Raw genomic sequence first — 16,076 nt, forward strand, 5'->3', positions numbered from 1 at the left:
CACATGACTCAGATGTCTTTCTTCTAGATTTTCCAAGCCCTGATCACTACATTTTCTTCCAAGACTGTGGCTGCTGTCTTCCTCTCACCCAGAAGCAGCAGGGCTCTGCCTACTTCTATCTCCTTCTCCATGAGCACCTGTCCTGCTGGAGCTGTATGGACATCTGCAACCCTGGTCAGAATGAGGGGGCCAGAGCAGGCAGTAGGAGGTCCCCTCATCTGTCACTACCTTCCTGGACCCAGTTCTGCTGTAGACAAAACAAGTGTTCTCATCTCCTTTTTCGTCCCATTGTCTGACATATGTGACTCCTGTATTTACAGCTAATCAGCTTAGTAGGCTGGTGACAACCCAGAGTGGAATCCTCAGAGCTGAGGGCCTCGCCCTGCCTTTCAGTGATGACAATGAGAATACAGCACTATAGAGATGGTTTCTCCCATATGCAGACCCAGCCCCAAACGGGAATGACCAGAGAGGGCTAAAGACACCAAAACCTGTCTGAGATAGTGGCGAGGCAATTTCCCAGGACACTTTCTTTGTTAGTGACCAGAATTTCTCTTGAGCAACACACACCAGACCATTCTCCTTCTCCCATGAGGACATCTGGGGTGTCCCACATCATAGCATCTTCTAACAACAGGGCTAATAATTCAGATCTCAGCCTCCTTCCTGAACCACATTCATTAACTTCCCCCACATTTATCATGCCTCCTAAGGGCTCTGTCTTCTCGTGGCTATTCTTAGCTAGGAAGGTTTAATTCATATTAATGTGACTTCTTAATCTACACATAGAAGAACATATGGGTTTAAAATACATAATATTCATTTTACTTTCCATAAGCTGGAACTGCACAGTAAACTAACTACTTTGGTTCCATAACTGTGTTAAGGTGGTCAACGGTAGGAAAAAAAAATCTGATGCTAGGGCCCATGCATGGAATTTTCTAAATAGGAGATTATACATATTTACCTCAGTTATACAAGTAAGTTCTGTTATGAATCCTGTGTTGCTGAGGTCCTGAGGATTGAGAGAGGAAGTGACATCACTGTGGGAACTGCCATGTGGGGACAAGGATGTCCCCTCTTCTCTGCTGGTGCTCACAGTGATCCTTACCTGGTGACCCTCTCATCTTTCTGTGCCACAGCTATGGGCTTCAGGCTTCTCTGCTGGGTGGCCCTCTGTCTCCTGGGGGCAGGTGAGTCTTCAGAACATCAAATAGTTTCATCGTGTACCTGTATGTGCGTGTGTGTGCACATGTATATGTGTGTGTGTGTGTGTCTGTGTGTGTGATGACTACAACTGCTTTCGTCATTCTGTATCCACAGATCTCACAGGTGCTGGAGTGTCCTAGTCCCCCAGACACAGGGTCATGAAGAAGGGACAGGATGTAGTGCTCATGTGTGATCCAGTTGCTGGCCATACTGCCCTTTACTGGTATCAACAGACAATGGGGAAAGGCCCTGAGTTTCTCATTTACTTCCAAGGCAAAGAGGCAACAGACACATCAGGGCTGACTAATCATTGGTTCTCAGCAGAGAGGCCTGAGGGATCTTTCTCCACGTTGAACATCAAATCTGTAGAGCAAGAGGACTCTGCTTTATCTCTGTGCCAGCAGTGCAGCCACAGTGGGGCACAGTCACCTCCTTCCTGCTCACAAACCTCATCCTTCCCTCCCCTTGCAGCTTCCAGAAACCCTAAGCAGAGGCCTGTCTTTGCTCTTCTGTGCCCAAGGGAAAGGAGGAGATTTGGACCTCAGCTGTCCTTTGGATAGAAAGGGACCACAGAGTCACTCCTGAAACACCTTGCCTATAAAGGTGGGCGGTGGCATATTGCGTTCTAGAAATCCTGAGAGCCAGATCCACACTCTAAGGCAGACAGCTTCCAATGTGACATAAATACAAGAGTCTTTAGAGGAAAGAATGTTCCTGGCTTAGCCTGAGCCTTCAGGGCTGGGAGAGGCAGTCACCTGTGAGACCCAGAGGTCGCATCTCATAGACACAATCATCAGTCCTGGGCACTGAGCAGGCCTCTTCTCCTCTATTTGTTGATGGCGTCTGCCATCTGGAAGATCTGAGGATGTCTCCTCAGGAGCATTCTTTGTTCTGAAGCCCTTTCCTTTATTGTTTTCTGGAATGTAATATCCAACCCCTTTCCCTGTTTTGTGGACTCTCTCTGTTCTTGCTTCCAGAAGTCATGATCTGAGTAAGCCTCCCCTGAACCTCTTCCTCTCTGGTCCCCTGGTTCCCTTGCTGTGTGTGCCTGTGTCTCCAATGTGTATGCCAGTCCAGAAAAGTGACAACAGTTTTGAACTTAACTGAAGGTCACACCAAACTCAATCTTTATTAGCAAATTATCTTTCTTTGCATTCAATATGCAGATGCTGGAGTTACTAGTTAAAGAGTTGAAAGCAGCAGCTCTGGCTGTCAGCCATGGTGCAGCCACACAGCTCTCCTGTGGTACCGACCATGTCTGGGGCAAAGACTGATTTCCTTGGAAACTAGGAAGCTCCACACCAGTCATTAGGAGGCAGATTCTACCTCCTATTGTTACTTATCTCCCATCATCCCTCTGCCTCTTCCAGAGTTGCCTCCTCCTTCTCTGGAGCTGAGACCAGCTGATGTGCCACTGTACATGGTATTGATTTCCTGTACATCATCCTTTACTGACCTTGATTCCACATCCCAATTTTCCCCTTAGAAACTGCTCCCTCCATGAGCACTCATTGCCTTATAAGGCATTCTATAACTTATATTTTATTTTATTTTATTTTATTAAATCACAGCTGTGTACAATAATGCAATCATGAGATAAATAACTTCTATTTTAAATTTATTTTTGTTAATATCCATTCCCCACTCTTGAAAATGATATAATTTGCATTATCTTTTGTTTATCAACATTTTAGAACAACATTGAAATTTTGTGAGGCATTTTGTTTATCTTTATTGATGGGGATAAAATGACCTCTTTAAACCCCAACTTCTGTGTTTTATTGCTATTTTAGATGAAATATTATTCTCTTCCATTCTTCTCATTCTACTCCTTTCCCTTTAGGAAGATGCTTTAAGGAGGAAAATCTCACTGTGGCTTTACCCAGGAGCTCAGTAGAATGAAGGTGGTGTATTAAGCACAGCACTGTAGCTCCAAGAATACTCAGGATGACGACTAGTGTTGGGATTATAGTTTAAGGAAGTGGAGGGTAAAACTGGCAGGACAGTATTTATGGAATGCTCTCCCAGCTGACTAAGCAGACACTTCCCAGCATTTCTCAGGCCACCAAGAAGCCATGATGAAACTTCACCTATTGGACACATGGTAGCACTGTGGTCCCCTGGAGTCTAAGGGGCTCTGGCGGGAGTCTGGGACAGCGGCCTAGGAGAGAAAGAGTTAAGAAAAATGTGGGTTTGGATCCAGTATTATGCAGAAGTTGAGGTTTTCAGTTATTGCTAGGCTACCTACAGCCAAGAAAGTGATGGGAGGTCCCTCTCAAACTTAATGAGAGCCAAGGTTGAAGAATGTGGCAGGACAGCCTTGCTGTCAGGGGCAGGTAGAGATGGAAAAGCAGCTGGCTCAGGAGAACATGGGAAACCAAAGCCCAGGACATCTTTGCTTTCCCTACCCTCTGTGAGGTCAAGCTAAACCACAGCCTCCATGAGCGTAAGGGGAGGGTCCTTCCTGAGCCCAGTCAGAAGGGACCCAGGCCAGGGAGAGTCTGGAGAGTCAGGTGACATCACAGCCCCTTCCCCACAACCTGTCCCATGGAGAGCAGCCTGATGGCTCTGTTTATAGTCCTGAGCATCATAGCATTTAGCTGGAAGAGCCCCTTCCTAGTCCTGATCCTGCTATGAGCCCCAAACTCTTTCATTGTGACCCTGGGTCTCCTGGGAGCAAGTATGCTCTGGATCCCCTGGGGAACCCTATCACAAGTGTGCAAATTCCTGGCTGCAAGCCTTTCTCTTACTTTCACGTACAGATTCCCAGTACCTCTCAGTTCTTGTCTTCACTTTATCTTCATCTCTCCAACAGGCCCCATGTGCTGGAATCACCCAAATGCCAAGATACCACATTACACAGACAGGGAAAAAAGATGATCCTGGAATGTTCTTGGGTTAAGAACAATTATTCAGTGTTTGGGTATGGGGACAAGACCCAAGATAGGGATCAAGGCTGATCTATTCAGGTAGTGTGGGCAGCACTCCACCGGCAATGGCATGGAAGGGTCTCTTGAAATAGTGTCTCTTGAAACAAGATCAAGTGTTTCCTCTGACCTTGTAGCTGACCTTCACAGATCACTCTGTATCTCTGTGCCAGTGCAGCTGCAGCCCTGGAAGGGTAGCCACATGCAGGAGATGGGTACCCTTCCCCTGGAGCCTGTCTCAACCAGGAGAAACAGCTGCCCTTTCTGCCACTTTTCCCAGACTTCCCAGCAATGGGTCTCAGTCTGAGGGTCCTCATGTAACATGTGTCTAGTGTGAGCTGAGTTCTACCATTATGATGTGTGTATGTAACTGCAATTTGATAGTGCTTAATTTGATAGTCTAGTAATTGAGTAAAGCAGAGAAATGGTAGCTCCCAACTTGGAATTTGCATTTCATCTTCTTTTCCAAGGAGAAGGACTAAGTAGAAAGCAGCTGAGCATCTTTAAACTGCTCAGGCAGTCTGGGATCCTACAGTCTGCATGTTATATGCATAATGTCATCTCAGATTTGATTCCATGGGGAATCAAGCATGTGCTTTCCACAGGAAAAATAATTCTACGTGGCAAGTTGTCAAACACTCAGGTAAAGAAACCATTTAGGAGAAATGTTAGCAGACACACTAAACAGTCAAGTCATTGAACTTGAAGATAATCAACTAGTGGAATTATTAGGAAAAGACCATCAACTAGGCTTGGCACCCATAGGTCAGTGGTTAGGGTGCTGGCCACATGCATCGGGGCTGGTGGGTTTGAACCCGGCCAGGGCCAGGTAAACAACAATGACAAAAATAACAAAAAAATAGCCGGGCATTGTGGCAGGCACCTGTAGTCCTAGCTACTTGGGAGGCTGAGGCAAGAGAATCACTTGAGCCCACAAGTTGGAGGTTGCTGTGAGCTGTGATGCCATAGCACTCTACCGAGGGTGACAAAGTGAGACTCTGTCTCAAACAAACATACAAAAATAAAAAGACCATCAACCTATTCTCTCCCCTTATCTGTGGGTACTGGACAGTGTTTTGAGTTCTGAGGGGAGATAAGGAACGACCTAGCTCTTTTCATTACTTTAGTTTGGATTAATATTCGCAAGGTCTTCATTGTCTTTCCTGTGAAATATTATAGAATGATATTGTGCAAACATGTGATTTTCTTTCAGCCTGCATCTCTCCACAACACCGACAGGTAGAGGTCTGCACCCAGAAGGAAAGTTTCTTCCCTTGGGATGTACTGACTACAAGACTGGAAGGTTCCCCACGGGGCTTCACAGGAAGTACAAACTCCAGGGGCAGCAATTGCTGTGTGTTAACACTGTGCCCACCTGCACCTCTGTGGGGCTGCTGTAGAAGGGGGGCAGCTCCCCAAAACCCTACTCACAGAGAGGGGAGCAGGCCACTTGCTTAGCAAGAAGTCAAGCCATCAATTGGTCAATCTGCTGAAACAAAAGTGAAAGAGTGAATTGTGAAACTAATGACTGACCTGTTTATCACATCACCGTGTTTATAATGGTCATTCACGAAATGCTTTGCTAATACTGCTGAAAGATTTTTGTAAAAAGTTTTTGTTTGACCATAGCTTTTTCCATTGATCCTTATTTATTTCTAGACACACTTTCAGTTCAGCTTATTTGATGTCAAAATTGATTTTGTGTATTTCAGTCAGTGAGCACATCATATATTCTTTATATTTTATAACAGATATATGAGCATTTTTGTATTATGTTTGTGTGATTTATTTATAAATTGGACTGTACTGGAATATATTTATATGTGACTCCCATTTTTATGCAATTCATACATATACTTTTTAGTAATGTTTTTTATTAAGGTGTAAATAATAGAAAGTCAAGCACTCAATTTAATACAAGGGCAGCTGGTATATTTTGACAAATGCATATGGCATGCAACCATAACCAAAATCATGACAAAGAACATTTTTATCACTCAAGAAATTTTCCTCATGTTCCTTTTTAATCAACTTGTCTCCCAGAGGTAGCTACATTTATGATTTCTATTGCTATTAATTAGTTTTGTCCATTCTTGAACTTCATAGAAATTGAATCATATAGTACATTTTTATTGAATTTTTTATCCAAAATTAATATTTTGAGTACATTTATGTTATATCAGCAGTTCTTTCTTTCTTATTGTGAAATAGTATTCCATTGTATAAATATACCAAAATGTGCTTATTCATTCTCCTGTTGGTGTATATCTGGCTTAATCCTGTCTACAACTATTATGAAGTTGCTCTGAACGTTTCTGTACAATTCATTGTGGAAAAATGCATTTGTATTTCTTAGGTATAGATCTAAGAGCAGACTTACTGATTTACGGGGCAGATGCGTGTATTATGATTTGAAAGTTCCACCGAAACTCATGTTGAAATTTAAGTTCCAATGGAACAGAATTGTAATGAATGTGAGACAATTAAGAGGTGATTATGTTACGAAGGATCTGATCTCAGGAATAGATTAAGACTCTTATTTTGGGAGTGAGTTAGTTGTCAACGGGACTAGAATCTTGATAAATAGGATGAGTTCAGCCCCATTTTCTTTGTGTCTTGATCCCTTCTCTTCACCTTTGAATAATGCAGCACAAGGCCCCCAACACATGTGGTCCCTTGATCTTGGACTTCCAAGGCTTCCAAATTATGAGCTGAATACATATTATTTTCTTTTTAAGTTACTGAGTCTGTAATATTCTTCCACAGTATCAAGAGAAAAAGAAACTGAGACAGAAAAATTGGTACCAAGGGTGAGTTTGTTGCTATTAAAAAAATAATCTCCCCATAAGTGTGGAAGCAGCTATGAAACTGAGTGATGGGTAGAGGCTGGAAGGATTGGGAGGGATAGGCCAGCCAAAGTCCAGATTTCTGTCAGCCAGGCAGAGCTGGGACAGGAGGGGTGTGGCCCCAGGATCCTCACTCCCAGGTTATGAGCACTAAAGACAATTGTGGGAGGTGTAAGAAGGAGAGGAGAGCAATAGGGAAAGCCTGGATCTTCTTCAAGATTCTCAGTGGCTATGACCAGACGTTGGTAGAAATATGGACGGTAAAGGTAACTTTGAGGAGGTCGCAAAGGGAAAGGAGGAACAAGGTAATTGGGAACTACAGTAGATGTCACCCTGTAATAAAGTAGCAAAACCCTTCGCTGAATGGTACTAGGACTTTATGGGATGCAGAAATTATAAGCAACGAACTAACATACCTGATAGAAAACTAAGGAGCAAATCACCCAGGCTGCTGTGTGGCTACCTTTAGTCACCATGAAATGTAATCTAACAAGAAGGGACCAGGGGAGTGGATTTTGTAAACCAGGACAGTGGGTCACCTCACTGTCCTCTGCTCTCCTGCCATGGTCAAAGACAATACCTGTGGAGTTACCGAAAATGTAGGCATTTGGTCTGAACCACTGGGGCAGCCTCTGAAGATAGCGGCACCCAGAGGGACAGACACAGACCCATCAGAGAAATACACACAGCGCCTTTGGTGAATCCCAAATTGGTTGTTCTGTGCTGTGAGCTGATAAAGCACCAGAATTAACTCTGGGGAATCTGTACTGCTAATCCCAAATAGCTGACTTTTGTCAGAGTTGTTCCCCACACTAATAATTTACGGACAACTCAGATAAGCCTTAGGACTTGATCAGATGGACTCAATTGTGGTAAGTCTGTGTCACTGTCTGCTCTGGGAGAGGTGCTGCAAATGTGCCCTGGGAAGGAAAATATAATCAGAAACGTTGGTGTGGATCCAGCATCAATGATGTGAAGGTCAGCCAGGCAGAGCTGGGACAGAGGGCGCGGCCCCAGGATCCTCCTCAGATGATGTGCAAGGGTAAGTTCCCAGGTAGAGCACTACAGCAGGAGGTGGGAGGGAAGGGAGCAGCCTGGGTGCTGGGGCAGTGCAGGCAGAGAAGCAACCTTTTCATCAGAGAAGCATCGATCAGGGAGCTCTGCTCCTCAAAGCCTGCAGGGGGTGACCTGGGCTGTGACATCACAGGACACTCCTCCAGTCAGGAAATGTAAGGCCCAGAATTCAGCTCTTTCCCAAGAGGGCCAAGCCCTGAGCACTGAGGCCCAGTTCTGCCCGCCCCCCAACCATGGGCTCCAGGCTCCTGCCCTGGGTGATGCTCTGCCTCCTGGGAGCAGGTGAGCCCCGAAGATAGGACAGCATCCTGTTCTGAGCTTTCTCACCCCTGCATCCCCCACCTGACCTTGGGGAGGCCCCACCAGGCTGCCTCCTATGTTCATTCTCCATCTGCTTTCCCCACAGGCCCCGCAGAGGCTGGAGTCACCCAAACTCCAAGGCACCTGATCAAAGCAAGAGGACAGCAAGTGACATTGAGGTGTTCCCCTGTCTCTGGGCACAGCAGGGTGTTCTGGTATAAACAGGCCCTGCGTCAGGGCCTCCAGTTCCTCATTCAGTATTATGAGGGGGTAGAGGGAGAAAGAGGAGACTTCCCTGATCGATTCTCAGGTCACCAGTTCAGTGACTATCACTCTGAGGTGAACGTGAGCGCCTTGAGGCTGGAGGATTCAGCTCTGTATCTCTGTGCCAGCAGCTTGGCACAGCCCTGCAGAGCCACCCACATTCTGTGCACAAACTTCCTGGCTCAGCTCTGATGCCACAGCTGCAGGCTCAAGCTCAGTTTCACTCCTTCAAGGCTTTGGGTTATTTCAAGGCATTTCCTGGGTCCAGCTGAGCTAAGAATTATCCCAAACAAGAGAGCCCAGGTTAACATGTGTGGGAAAAATTGGTCCACTTCTCCACTAGCATCTTCGTGTAGCTTGTCATGATCTGGGCAACTGCACTAGGAAAGTAACAATCGAGGCCCTAGATGTGTGTTAGATTCTTTGTATGTTTTATTACCTTTTAAGTTTTTACAACAATCATACAAATCAGATATTTTATTTCCCTGTTCTAGATGGAAAGCTTAGGGATGTTGAATCATTTCCCCAGTGTTCCCTGGTTTGTAGAAGCAGTAATGGGAGACACCCTTGTGTGTGTTTATCGAGTCTGTGTGTCTTCCACCTCCCCTGCTGCCTTATCATAACCTGCTGGGTCGTGCTTAGGGACACTGAGTGCTGCCCTGCCATCAAGGGCCCAGCTGGGCAGCAGTGAGAACTCAGCCATCCCCAGGGGTCATGACTATCCCCTCCTCATCAGCAACTTTGAGAACTGTGTGATTTCCCACTAATTCTTTATCATTTATGTGCATTCCTTGTGTCTGTTCTAAGTTTATCGCTTGCATTTTCATTTCTTGTGGAGTGTTTTGATGTACAAGAATTTTCTTTAATGCAATAGAAATTATAAATAATTTGGTTGGTGTCTCCACTAAAAAAATTCCTCCTTCCAATAAATGACTAAAAATATTTTCCTTAATTTATTCTGGTAAAATTTAAATTTTACTTTTTCATGATTAAAAATAAATGCACCTGAAATACATTTTCATGTTCAAAATAGAGATCTAGGAATGGGTGGGAGAAACATATGTTCAGTGTAGAAGAAATAGTCTGTAAGAAAAGATCCCTAGGGTGGAAAACTCCAGACAGTGGTGGAGAGGTGAGAGGAGGGCTAATGATATGGGACCTTGCTGAGCTATTTTCTCCTAGAAGAAAGGAGGCTGAGAACAGGGACCAGTGGGTGAGGGATCATGACTGTAGGTGGTAGAGAACAGAGGGCGGACCAGCAGGCAGGTGGCAGAGTTCCTGGCTGGTGGGGATGGTGGCATTACCAATGACTCCACCTAGAGCCAGGACTGTTTCCTCAACATATAATCTGAAGCAACTCCCCACAGTCTGTCCATGTCACCTGACCCTGCCATGACCACCAGGCTGCTTGTTTTAGCCTTTGCCCCCGGAGGCAGTTGGGTTCTCTAAAGCCTTCTCCTGGGGACACCATAGCCAAGTTCACTTGTGTCTACATTATTGGCGTCCCTCCTTGGACACACAACTTTCTTTTGTCATAGATTCCATAGATGCTAGAACAACCCAGACCCGACGATGGTAAAGGAAAAGGACAGGACATAAAGTGGAATGACAATGTCCTAAATTGTAACTAGGTACTGGTGTCAGCAGACACCCAAGACGGGTGCAGCTGACCCTTACCGGTGCACAAATGAGAAACCTTGGCATGTCTGTGAGTTTCCATCAAAGGCAAGCATGTGGCTTTCATTTCTGTAGACCCTGTGCCCTCCTATGTGAGCAGTCACAGCACAGCCCCATCCCTCTGCACTCAAAGCTTAGCAGAAGATTTTGATGGCGTTGTCCATGAGGCCACAATCCAGGCAGGAGAGACATTATCCCAGACAGCCCAGGATGGGGTCCGAAGGGTGCCTGGGAGCCTGCTCTGCACTGAGGCACTTCCCTGGGTGAGTGTCAGGTTGTGTCAGCAGGAGGATGGAACGCACAGCACCTGAGTGAGGGGGTGCAGCCTCCTTGCCCAAGTCCTGCTGCTCAGCTGCAGGCAGAGAGGAAAGTTTGTGTAACACTGTCTGTACACAGATTCCACAGACAATGCAGGTCTCCCTTCTTTCTCCTGCTGGCCTTTTACAACTCCGTCTTCCCACACATGCCCATGGCCATCCTCGGCCTCCTCCCTGCGGGGTCTGCTCCAGTTGTCCTCCCTCACCCTCCTCCTCCTCCCTGCCTCAGCTCAGCACCTTCCTCATAGGCACTGTGCTCCCCACCTAAAGGCCGCTCCACTCCACGTGGTGTCCCTGGTGTCAACATAAGGCTCTCCTCTTGTGTTCTTCTTGCTCTATAAGTCAGTGTAACTACCGCCACCTCCTTGGGAAACACGCCTTCAGCTGTTGTACTAGGCCCTTCTCTTCATTATAAACGCTTGTGGCTGACAACACTCCTAGCATTTAGCACCATTGTCATTTTTCATGACTTTGTGTGACTATTTAACAGAACGCTCTCTTACTCTCTAGACTGTCAACCTCATCTTTGTAAGGACTGCAGATGTTTTTGTTTTCCATTTTATGACCAGTGCCAATAGCAGTTCCAGGTACTAGCGACCCATCTTTAGAGAATAGAGTGAAAGATGAGAGACCCTCTAGGTTCTCACTTAGGCCAAGTCTGGACACATAAAATGGAAACTTCCACCCCTGTGTCTCCTGGGAGCAGATGAGTCCTGGAGAGGGATGAGGAATCCTTATCATGGAAGGGTAACTGGATCCCATGCCTTTCTGGAGGACTGATTTTCCTGTCTGCCCATCCCCTCCCAGGTTTATTTCCTCCTTCCATCTCCTTCCCTCATAGGTCCTGGATTTTGGATTCTCCCAGACAAAGGCACCTTATCATTCCCACAATGACCAGAAACATATTGTTGACCACTGGTATTAAAAGGTGATACATGGCTTCCCTATTAGGGAGAGTTTTCTCAACACACACATATCTCTTGGGTATCTTTCAGGCCATTAAGCCTGATAACTGAGCTCTGGTCATGGGTGTCCACTCCCATGCATTGGTGGGCAGTGCCAGAGAGACAGAGCTCGTTGTCCCCAGTGTCCTCCAGGCCATATCTGATGGTTCCGGTCACTGAGTAGACCCTTTTACCTGCTCCCTCTCCTTTGCCAGATAGGAAAGACTGACTGTGACAGTGACTCTATTTACACAGTGAGGCCATATTAGTCCTTGAAGAATTGTGACAGCCATTCTGGGTGGAAATGATAAAATATATGATCATCTAGGTGGCCCAAGGATAGACTAAATCTCAATTTTGTCTGAATGATTCATATCCATGCTTTAAAGACCAATGCATTTTTATCTCTCTCTATGCAGTAAAGACCAAAAATAGACAAGTTATTTCAAAGAGATGAACCTTTAAAAGGCCAAAATTAGAATATCTTCCTTAGGGACATCATCTTTCCCCACCCACTTGCCAAAGCCATCTTTGAGAAAGCTCTGACCTGCTGGGATGTCACTACAATTGATACTGTGATAATACTGTTCCTTGAAAAGAAACAAAGATGAGCATTTCTAAAGTGTAAACAGTGTGAAAAATGGAATCTAACCCAATGAATTTGGAAATGCAGTGATTAGAATATGCTCATTTACTTTCCTTTTCAAATAAGGGGATTATTCAAAGCCTTTCCCAGAACAAGGGGTGAGACTCACTAAGCTTGGTGATTAGGCTTTTAGAGATGGAAGCCTTGTTAATTCTTATTCAGCACAAAGCAACATCCACATCAAGTGTGTGGACCTCATTCCTTACCCACCTTCCTAGGGAGAAGCCGGATCTGTGCATCAGGGGCTTGTGTTCTTTTATGAAGTACACTTAACTCTCAGTTTGTTCCAAGACAATGGACCTTTCCAGGGTGTCCATGCCAGAGCCTTCCTGTCTTTTGCCCATTTAGACACTACAAATGTTGCCACCTGATGAAAGGTCTAAATTTAAAGCTTTCATGTGTTTAAATGTTTTTGATAACAACTATATGACATATAAAGAAAATATCTACATTCTGTCCATGCAATCTCATCCTTGGTGATCAATAGGAACACTCTGGAGGGATTCTTAACACCCCTCTTTTCTATGCCCGTGCAAACCTTTCTACCCACATACACCTACAAAAATAGGGCCACTTACACACTTTACCTGCCACATGCATAATTTTCTCTTAATGTACTTTGGTCTTTATTTTGCCAAACTGTTATGTAGCGATCTAACTTACCCTTGTGAGCTGCTTCTTGCTGCATAAGGAGATGGACAGGTACATTTAGGCTGTCATCATTGTTTGGTTCCTTGGTTAACAGATTTCTAAATTCTGCCAATGATTTCCAAAGTGACTGAATCACCTCCTTGTGAGCCCCAGTTCTCCCTGCCTGGACACCTAGTTGATGAATTCAGTTTTTCTATCACTCCAGCCCTAGCAGGCCCAAGAGCTAAAAACATTTCTCTTACGTGAGGAGACAGGGAAAGAGAAAAGGATAGACATTTATTAAGCCTATCTGAGACTATACCGTTGTGAAGGCTAACACAGCCCTACATGAACCCCTGCACCCACTTCCTGTCCTCCTAAGACAAAGGAGACGAAGGATCTGGTTAGCCCCCACCCCCGCACCCCGAGACATTTGCACCTAAGGACCCTAAGTTTCTAGGCATGCTATAGAATTTGCTCACCCCCACTAGGGCCCCATATAATAGAGGCCTCTAACTGCACCTAGGAACAAATGCCATCTTAGTACGCCCAGGTGGATTGCTATTCCTTTCAACAAAGCTAACCTAAGCTTCTCTGCTCCCTTGTGATCTTGTCTCTGGGTGTCTCTGCTTCTCCCTTTCATAAACAGTATCTCAGTTAATCCTCATAAAACACTGGGTGGGGTATTACTCTTGCTTTATAGATGAAGAGGTCAAGGTTCAGAAAGACCCATGAATGGCCTTATCTTTTGTCTCAGAGCTTCTACAGGATGGGCTAAATTACTAATGGCTGGCTTGGTTCTGTGTGGAATGATGGCAGCCACGGGGACACTGGAGTTTGAGGCAGAACATGTCTGGGATCACTGGGGGTTGTCAGTGTGTAGATACCACACCAGGGCAGGAGGGTCTGTGCGTCCTACAGCCTCTGAGGTGCAGCATTCCTGTACTGGAAGTGGGGAGGCTCCACTAGTAGTGAATCCTGGGATCAGAAGACCTGAGCTCTGGGGAAGCCATTCCTGTCACGGGATGCTTCAGAGACACAGGTGGATGTGGATGGACCCTGGAAGGAGCTGTGTGAGGGAGGGAGGAGGAGTCACTGAATGGTCACTTCATGTATGTGAGTATAGAAGACAGTAATGTTAATTACAATCCCATCTGATACTAATTAGTTTTTCCTTTTAAGTTATTGGAAGATGACATAATTTATTTCAAAGGTGAAATAACTATCTCAAATGATCCTTTACCTGTGAAGGCAGGTGGCGAAGGGAGAATTGGTGTTGTTGAAGAAGGCACAATTTCACAAATAGCTCAGTATTCAAACACAAGCAGCTCTGGGTCCAAGAATAAGTAAGTATTCCTACATTTTAAACTTAGAGAAACCTCATCTTCTTTGCTTTGGCAAGGAAGGAGACACAGGCACCAAGGAGGGACAGTTGAGGAACATGGCAAAGTGGCCCCAGGATGTTGGTGAAAAAGGATATCTAATTCCAAGTTATTTGTGAGGCTGCAATATAACCCTCTTCCTTCTCCCAAGGGTTGGTTAATGTCTCCAGCACGGGTGTGTACCTGAGGCTATGGGTTCTTTGGGAATCAGGGACAAGTTGTATCAGATGGTAACAAAAGGCCCATCTTACGGACCACACGTGAAAGTGGAAACCCTCGTGTTTCTCAGGCCTTGTTGATTCTTACAGTCTTTAACAGTCTTGGCGCCTGAAAGCAAGTGAGAGATCATGGCAGTCACAGTGATGTGATGTTGGTCAGCAGGTAAAGAGCACCCAGGACACTTCACCTTGATGCACATTGCCTTGGGTGCAATCAGAGCTCTGAGAAGAATAATCCCTTCTACCTTCTTTTTCATTTGCCATCAAATTCCCAACTGAGCTAAAATTAAGTAGGCCTAGTGGGAGCCTCAAGGAACCAAACTGTGCTGCTTGGCTCAGTACACAGAGGACCCTGGTAGGATGGTGTGGGCAGGGTCTGGCACCCAGTGACACCAAGGAGTAGATGATGAGATTAGAAATTAGGGAGAAAACCCAACCAAAGCTGTGGCACACCAGAGAATTGTAGGTTGCATTTCTCCCAGAAGATGGTGAAAATTACTCACTTTCTGCTATGATGGGCTTGGGCTCCAGAGCTAAAATGATTTTGGCTTTTAGACAATTTGCAAAATCTGGCCCATTTGGTCATCCTCTTGAGTGGCCTCTGTTAGCCAGTACAGTTACATTCAGCACTGGCCTGGCCTGCGGGTCTGTTCCCATGGGGTTACTTGAGTACCTATAAAGTACCACTGGCTACTGGGCAGAATGATAGGGAGCAGAAGTGGGGGAGGGACATCTGCAAATGAGTCAGTAAGGTTGGACGTGGGGTTTTTCAATTCATGTGTGCATAAGGATAAAAACCCAGTTCTCCCTCAGCCCCTATGAAAGAAGGCCCAAGACTTGACAACCGGGAGATCTGTGACTATACCCTATGTGCTCCAGGACTGAGAGACTCACGCTGTGAGCTGGTGATGAATGTGAGGTGTTAGACCCAAACCCTCACTATGGAAGGATGTGCAAGGATCTCTTGGCCTGTGAAGGGGTTTGAAGTGCCTTAAACCTCAGTAGACAGAGGCAGCGTGATGCAGGGAACCTCAGAAGTGCTGTGAGCTAAGACTCTCCTCTGCATGCAGGCTGCCCCTGCACCCCTCGCTGTGTGGGAGTCGGTGCAGGAGGAAGCTGGCTGCATGGAGGAATGACCTTGGAACTGCAGAAGCAGCTGTCACAGACACAGGCGCTCCCCAGGCTCAGGGGAGGGAGCTCCTGGGCTTCTGGCCTAGCAGCACCAGCACTCTGAGACGCCCTGTGCGTGCTCTATCCGCCGTTATAAAATCCACGTGCTCTTGCTGCTCTGCTATGAGTGTGCCAAGTTTGCCAAGGGAGCAATGTACAATGGGAACCTATGGCGTCTGGATTAAAATGGCAATTTCACTCTCAGAGCACTGAGGAGATTCCATGTCCCTCTGCTTGATTGCCCTTTGTCTATAGGAGCAGGAGGTTCAAGAAAACCTAGAGGGGGTCTCTGTCTCTGTGGCTGCCTATTCCGGACGTTTCCTGTCTCTGGCTTCCACCTTCATCCTTGGGCTCCTGACACCCTGCTCACACAGACCTCTTGAAGGTACGTGGTAGGGTGGGACAGTGACAGATGTGAATAAATTCTACCCTGTGGTAACATTTACTGGAAGTGCGTAAGCTGGAAATACAT

The sequence above is a fragment of the Nycticebus coucang genome, chromosome 11 (assembly GCF_027406575.1).
Source record: "Nycticebus coucang isolate mNycCou1 chromosome 11, mNycCou1.pri, whole genome shotgun sequence".
NCBI lineage: Eukaryota > Metazoa > Chordata > Mammalia > Primates > Lorisidae > Nycticebus > Nycticebus coucang.